Here is an 8,337-nt window from a genome sequence, read left to right on the forward strand (position 1 = left end):
CGATGGTATGCGTGTATGCGGCCGAAGGAATGCGTTGGTAGTATGCGATGGATACGATGGATGCGATGGCCTTGCTAAAGTATGAGCTAGGCGATGGAACGAGCTAAGGTGGACGCATGGTGATTTTTCCTTGCATTGCTAAGGCTTGCGGTAACAAGGTTCATGAGGTTGGTTGCGTTGGTCATAAGGGATGCGTTAGCAAGAACCTAGGTGATGGTGAGCTATGCCTTGAGGTGTTGAATTGAGAACCATGACGACCCAAAGGTTACTATACGTTGGTGATGTATTATGCGTTGGACATCCGAGGGCATATGGGCGCATAGGACAAGGCTAGTAGTATGCGTTGAAAGGGTGTTGGTCATTATCCTAGTTGAACGCATATGAAGTTAGATGGACGCACATGAAAGATGAACGCATATGAAGGATGGACGCATTCAAGGTCGTCATTCGAACATGTGGCTTATTAGGACGGAGTCTTAAACCTTAAGCAAATGAGGTGGATGCACAAGAAGACATGCAAAATTGAGGGCTAGGCATTAGTAAAAGGGGAGCAAGACACCTTGGCTTGTGCTGACGCAAGATTGCGGTAATAATGTAAGGAAAAGACACTTGGACATGCGGCCAAGTAGGAGGTTTCGGCCTTAGAGCAATCTTGGATGCCTATAAATAGGGCCAAGGACTTCAGACCATAACTCAAATTCTCCTAAAAGGACATTCAAAAGATGTATGAAGGCTTATTGGGAGGAGACTATGCCTTTATGGAAAACGCATGCGTTGATAGCAAGACCATGCGTCGGTCATGAAGTTCCAAGAGAAGGAGATGTTGTCAGACAGGAAGGTCTGAAAGTAACATCAATTTGGGATGAGAAGTTCTCCCATAATACTCGTGCGTTTAGAGTGATTTCAAAGCCACCTGAAAGCTATGAGAGCTTAGTTTTTCAGGGTAGGGCCGCCAGAGAAAAAGCTCCAAGGAATCGGGCTGGAGAATGAGGAAAAGACAGAAGGGTCGAGCTTTCGGGTAAGCTAAGCCAGTCTTGATTTTTTGAAGATTCCGGCCAAACCAGAAGGAGCTATAAGCTAAGATTTTGAGGTAAGCTTCCTGACATTTTAGAACATATTTGTAGAAGGAAGTATCTCGAGATAAAGCTTAGAACTACGAGTAATCTGAGCTTTAATTTGAATCTGGAATTTAAGGTTCAAGAGGAGCCCAAGAAGACCAAGGAACTTCTAGAGAGAAAGGTTCCTAAACGACCAAGGTGAGTGATATTTTCCTTTAAGTCCTAAAGCATATCTTTAAAGTAAATTGTGTATGTTTATGTTATGAATGAGTACCTAGCATGAGAATGAGAGTATGTGATCGGGATGGTCAGGGGGTCAATAGACCTAGTTCCTGAGCCCGAAAGCAAAACCTCACGGTATGGTCATAGGGAAAATGCAAAAGAGTAAGCGTTTAAGTTTAGTAATAGTTAACTACCTATCGTGTGTAGGTAGAAAGCATACTCATTCTAAGTAGTTATCAGTTTAGTTATCTACCGTGCACGTAGATAGAGTTAAGAACAGATTCATTCAAAGCTGAGGTTTGATTGTAATCTCGTATTATATGCTTATATTTATGAGTTAAAACAGACTCTAAAAATTGCTTACCACTCACTGAGCTTTGTAAAGCTCATTCTGTTATTTCATGTTTTTCTTCCCATGTAGCAAAAGGTAAGGAGTTCCAGGGTGCTGCTAAGGTCAAGGTCTTCTACAGGCCATAGTTACACTTCCAGAGGGTTTTAAAGAGTTGTTATAAACTTTGTAATTAAGTTTTGGAGTCGTATGAATGTTACATTGTTGTAATAAAATAGGCCTACTTAACCAGTTGTTGAATTTGTTCATTGGTATCAGAGTTATTTCTGCAAGAGCTAGTAGGCAGTAAGTGTCAATAAAAAGGTTGATAACTACTGCAGTCATATCCTTTCCTAGGCTCAGAGAGTAGTCTGGGATGGGGTGTAACAGGATAGCAACATATTAGATAACTAAATAATGTAGTAATCATACCTAATTTGATGGGTCTCCTCTCTGTGATCGTATCATGTCTTCAATCATTTTTTTCATTTCTTCCATTTGTCTTGCATTATTCTCTTTCATTTGTTTCTGAACGTCTTCAAGTTTCTTAATCCTCGACTGAGACTGTTGAAAATTGACTCTCAATTCCTCCATTCCCGTCTCCGTTCCTTGAGTAGATGACGAGATTAATGAAATGCTACTCCTTCTTGACTTAGGCTTAGAGCCCCAACCTAGGCCTTTTGAATATCCAGTTTGTTTCCTTCATGCATTTCCAATGGGGAAAATTATAAGAATTATCACCACAGGCCACATACTATAAAAAGTGCTCATATTTCCAAACGGATTGAAGCAATCTGAAGCTAATCCCAAACGAACATTTTGGGGATCTAAAGAGAAATGAGGAAGTTCACGATCAAAATGTTTTCACCCCTCTGCATCAGCTGGATGTCGCAATACATCCTCCGTTTCAACTCTCTTATCTTTATGTCATCTCATGTCTCTTATCTTTATGTCATCTCATGTCAGAAGCGCCTTCTTTTGATGCAAACAATCGTTTTAATCTCGGTATCAATGGAAAATGACGCAATATCTTATGTGGTATTTTTGTACCCTTGCCATCATTAACTTTGTACCGAGACTCACCACAAAAGGGGCATTGTTGCAAATCTACAAACTCTTTTCAATACAATACACAATCATATTTGCGCATGAATAGACTTATAACCTAGGCTAAATCACGCAATTTTTCACTTGGCTTCATAAAAGGAAGTAGGTATAGAGGTGTTAGCTAGAAAAACTGCTTTTAACAATTCCAGCAATATGTCAAATGATTTGTTACTCCAGCCGTTGAGAACTTTGATATGCATCAACTTCACTAAAAAGTTCAAGGACGAAAATTGCGAACAACCAGGGTATAATTCATTACGTGTTTCGGTCATTAAATCCTCGAATAAGTTCGTGGTAAGGACATTTCATTCTCAATCCTTCCTTCATTTGCATTTTTGTTTTCAATTAGAACTTGTAAATCATTTATAAGATTTAACATCTCATTTTCTTCGACAGCATTACTCTCTATACTATCTACTTCAACATTCTGTATTGAATGACTTGTATGACTTCTAAATAAGTTTACTGGCTCTCCATGATATACCCATTCACAATATGAGGGAGATATTCCATATGTTAATAGATGTCGTTCCACAATATCTATCTTTTCCTAAATTGAATTCATACCATTCTTGCATGGACATCTTATTTGTCCGGAATCATTAACATGAAACTTTGCCATATCTAAAAACTGAGATACTTCTTCTCTATACTCCAGATAACTTATTCCTTAATTTAATCCATTCCTTATTCATCCTTATAAATAAATATTTTCTGACCAACTTGTAATCCAAAACAATAACTTGGATTAGAGGACAAAGTACAAAGTATTTATTAAGCATGAACTTTGATTAAAAATTTCCAACAACCCTTTTTGCCTTGACACCCTAAAAAATCGCAACAACCCTCTTTCTTTCCACATTTTTTTAAGGATTAACTATAAAATAGGGTACTTTCAGAAGCTATTTGCAAAAAACAAATGAATCGAAAACTATTTAAAAAAATGTCGTGGTTTTTTTTTTGTTTGTTTTTACTCAATTTTGAAAAGTTCTTCTTGACATTCTTCACCAAAAACTGATTCTCTCCTTAATTCGCTTATAAAGATCAATTCATTTTGAAGTTGAAGAGGAGGTCTATATTTTCAAACCCTATTTTATGTTATGTACATGTTTTCTTAAATGCTAAAATTGATGTGATTTCTTCTGTCCATGCTAACTCCAACATGTTGGAGGTTCTTATTTAGGCCAAGCCCAAGAATGTTGAAACGGCTTTAGAGATAGAAGAAAAACTTGAAGTTGGTGAAGGTTCATCGAAGGTTCTTATTCTGGCAAGAATGCTGAAATGGCTCTAGAACTTGGGGTTGGTGAAAGGCTACAGGAAAACTCTGATATTCTTAATCCGGCCAAGAATGTCGAACAGATGCGGGACAACACTCCAAGAAGGAGGGTCCCTTACATGCATTGAGAGACCTGGTGGCCACTATGGATGCTCGGCCTGAGGATACTCTGCCATTACTAGTGCAAGTGTGGACCCTGCCTTGATCTAGGGGAAGAATTCTCAGACATAGATGAGCTGAAACTTTTTACGGCATGTATTTAGTAGATGAGGTGAAGCAGCTAGTATGAGGTTCTTATTCAAGCAAATTTTCTTTGAATTATGATAATATTTACTGGTCATAGTATATAAAATTTAGTTAACATAACTTTTATTTTTATACTACCTCCAAATTTTACTTTGAGTTTTGGGTGCACAACTTTTATAATGCACAAAATATAGTGTTGTGGATCACAAGCAACAATAAAACTCATTCTCATTTCTCTTCCCCTCTTCCTTTACTCTCCCTCTCTCCATTGTTCCCCTTCTCTTTCCCCTTCCCCTTTCCTAAACCCTAATTCTTTAGAGTTAAGGTTTCAACGTGAAACACTTTAAAGAGAAATTTTTCATTCGTGATGTTTGTTCGAGCTTCACGTTGCAGATCTGTTCGAGTAGTAGGTTTTTCGACTCACCCCAATGTCGTTGATCTCTTCCCAATCGTCGAATCACGTGTCATCGACTCTATTGAATCGCCCTCCGCCAACTCTATCGAATCGCGTGCCACACCAACTCTGTGAATGGCATGCTACCAAATCCGTCGTCTCGCCACCAGATCTATTTGTTCAATCGTTCCTCTAGTCCGTTCGTTTTGCCCAAATCTGTTTGAGCTCTACTGTTCTTCTACCTCTGATATCTAGTCAAGTATGATCACGATCTTCGAGCTTTGATTTGTTCTAGATCTTTAATGTCTAATCTATTTTTATGTGTGGTCTTATATTTTGGGAACTAGGATTCGAGAGGATTCAAGGAATTGAATATAAAGAGGAAAAAAGCAAGAAATTTATATTTTATTGTGGCTAAATCAATATGATTTTTTTAGTTTCGGTAGCTTTTAGGACTTTAAGGATTTGGTTGTAAGAGAAGTATCTCTTAATTCTCAAGTTTAATTTGTTTTTTTTTTTTTTTTGTGGGCTTTTAATACTACTAGTTAAAAGATATTAAAATTTTATGGTAACGATAGCAAAGTTGGCGACATGATTATGAAAATCTATTTGTGGATTGGACGACAAAAGGAGCGACTAACAGAAGAGTATGCTTTTAAAGTTTGAGCCACTAATTAAATTTTTTTAAATATATATAGTTGTTGTTTGCTAGTAATTGCCATCGAAGGCATAAGTCAAATCCCTATGGGAAAGCTCATTAAATTTTNTGGTTGTTGTTTGCTAGATTTATGTGGTTGTAGCTACCATAAAAGCATAAATGAAATCGCTATGAGAAATCTTATTAAATTTTATGAGAAAAATGTTTTTCTTCATCCACCCAAGACCATGTGTTCATGGTGCTGGCAATCCAATTTTTTTTTACTACTCTATTTTTTCTCAGCCAAATATTTTCAAAAAGGTTTTATTTGCGTTGAAAGCATAAACAAACACATCAACTCTCATTCTTTTCCTCCTTGCGGCTGTTTTTGAAACTTATTAAAAATGCTATTCAGCTCATAGTCTAACATAACTTTCTTGCGGCCGATTGTTTCCAAAAAGGTTTTTCTTGCATTAAAACCCTAAAAAAAACAAATTCCCTTCCTTTTTTATCTTGTGGTTGTTTATGAAACCCTATAAAAAGCCTTATATTGCCATGTGATTGTGTTAAGGTTGTGTCGTTGTTTTATTTCTCTCTTGGTGATTGGTTTTGTGGTATTTGTATTCCCTATGAACTAAACCACTTTTTTTTTCTTTTTTTGATTTGGTAATTATAACCAAAAGAAATTCATTCAAAATCTCATTTTTTAGTTTCATTCATTTGTAAATATAACTAGACCCACTAGTTTGTTTAGGAAATAATTTTTTTTTATAATTATGTACAATATTATAATGATTTTAATATCTCTGGAATGATATTATGAGTTCGTGTATTTTTATAGTTATGTATAATATTAGAATGATTTCAATATGTTTGGAATGATATTATGAGTTCGTGTAAGGTTTACTGTAACATTTTTTGGATAGTTTTGATTTACTAAACCCAAATATATACTCTAAAAAAATATTCCTATAAACTAAACTTTTTTCAAAATTAAAACATAATTGAAAACATGTAATTGAAAATTTTATATTATTGTGGCAAAATAAATATTTTATATAGTCTAATTTTTTAAAAATTTATATAACTACTCAACATAATTTTTTATAATGGAAATAATTTTAGAAAATTTAAATCTTTTTGTGAATTTATTGAAAGCATATGATGTATCTATTAGACACTATTAAATTTTGGGACCAAATATATATAATAATATATATTATATTAACTAACCATCTTTTATAACAACATTGAGAAAACAACCCTTTAAGTGAGGTAAGATGAAATTCCCATTATAATTACTAATTTATTTCAGACCTTGTAACTTAACGTTCTAGAAAAGTAATTTTTACTTAAACCATAAATAAAATACAAACCATGCTCATTCTTTTTTTTTCCTCGTTTTTGAAACCCTAACTATTTAGCTCTAATTATATGGATTGTTTTCAAAAAACTTTTTATTGCATTGAAATTCTAAAGAAAGGTAAACTCTTATTCTTTTCCCCTTTGGGCCTACAAAACAATGCTACTTAACATGCGATCGGCTAATTTTAGACAAGTTTTTCATATGTTGACAATTAAAAAATCGCAACACCTCTCTTTTTTTACACTTGTAGCTATTTTTTTGAAACCTGTAAAGGATTACTATAGAAATAGGCACTTTCAAAAATTATAAACAAAAAAAGCAAATGAATCGAAAACTATTTGCAAAAATAGCGTGGTTTTTTGTTTTTACTCAATTTAATCTTTTAGAGAGAGTGAAGTTATATGCATTCCGTTTCAATCGGAAATAATTTTAGAAAAATTAAATATTTTTGTGAACTTATTAAAACCATATGATCATATGATGTGCCTATTAGACATAATTAAAATTTGGGACCAAAAATATATAATAATATATATTCTATAACCATCTTTTATAACAAGATTGAGCAAACAACCCACCTTGTAACTTTTTAGAAAATTATTTTTTACTCGAAATCATAAATAAAACACAACAATTCTCATTCTTTTTCTCTTCGTGACTGTTTTTGAAACCTTAGCTATTTAGCTAAAATTATATTGATTATATTTCTCTTTGCGGCATGTTGTTTTCAAAAAATCGTAACTACTCTACTTTTTTTCCACCTTGTGGCTATTTAGGGCACTAAACAATCTTCAAAATATTACTTTTGTAAAATATTACAGAACTTTAAGATAGATAAATAAATAGCTTAAGTTTTATTTAACTTACTTTTTTTTATTAATAATTCATAATTAGAAATACTATTAAAATAAGAAAAAAAATGTTATTATTTGAGTTACATTAATTAAAAGTACTTTTCATTAAAAAAAAAAAACAGAATTCAAAAGTTTCGGAAAAAAAACATAATTTAGAAGTTTGGTAATAGAAAAAAAATAAATTGTGAATTTGATGTTGCTCATTTAATCAATTCTATCTTTTAGAAAGACTGAAAAATAAATATAAAACAAACACAGCAGCATATGTGGATGAACGTTGACTATTTTTTTTTTGTTGACGTGGATTTTCTGAGTCTTTTGAAAAAATTAAACAAAATAGAAACAAAAAATAAATCCTATTTTTGCAAATAGAATTTCAATTTAACTGTTTTTTGCAAATAGTTTTTTTAAGTGTCCTATTTCTATATTTAATCAAAAAATTTAGATATATAAAAAGCTACTAAGCTCGGACCCTATTTCTTCCCACAACCACTTGTTTTCATAAAGGGTTTCTTGCATTAAAACCCTACAAAAATCATCAACACTTCTTTTTCACCTCGTGGCTAAGCCCAACTTTATACCCGACTATTTTCAGAAAGATTTTTACTTTAGAACCAAAAAATGCAGTAACTCTCCTTCTTTTCCTCCTAATCTTTTTACTATGAATATCGTTTTTCTTTTTCTTTGAATATTTCTTCATCTTGGCCAGAAAAGTTTGGATATATATATATTTGTTGGGTCTATGCAGTCGTAGCCGCAATCGAAAGGATACATAAAATTGTTACGGGAAAACTTAATTCGTTTGAAGAAGAGGTGATTCATCATCATCCCGAGAGCAGGTTCTTTTGC

Source organism: Benincasa hispida, chromosome 1 (genome assembly GCF_009727055.1).
Source record: "Benincasa hispida cultivar B227 chromosome 1, ASM972705v1, whole genome shotgun sequence".
In the NCBI taxonomy this organism is placed as follows: domain Eukaryota; kingdom Viridiplantae; phylum Streptophyta; class Magnoliopsida; order Cucurbitales; family Cucurbitaceae; genus Benincasa; species Benincasa hispida.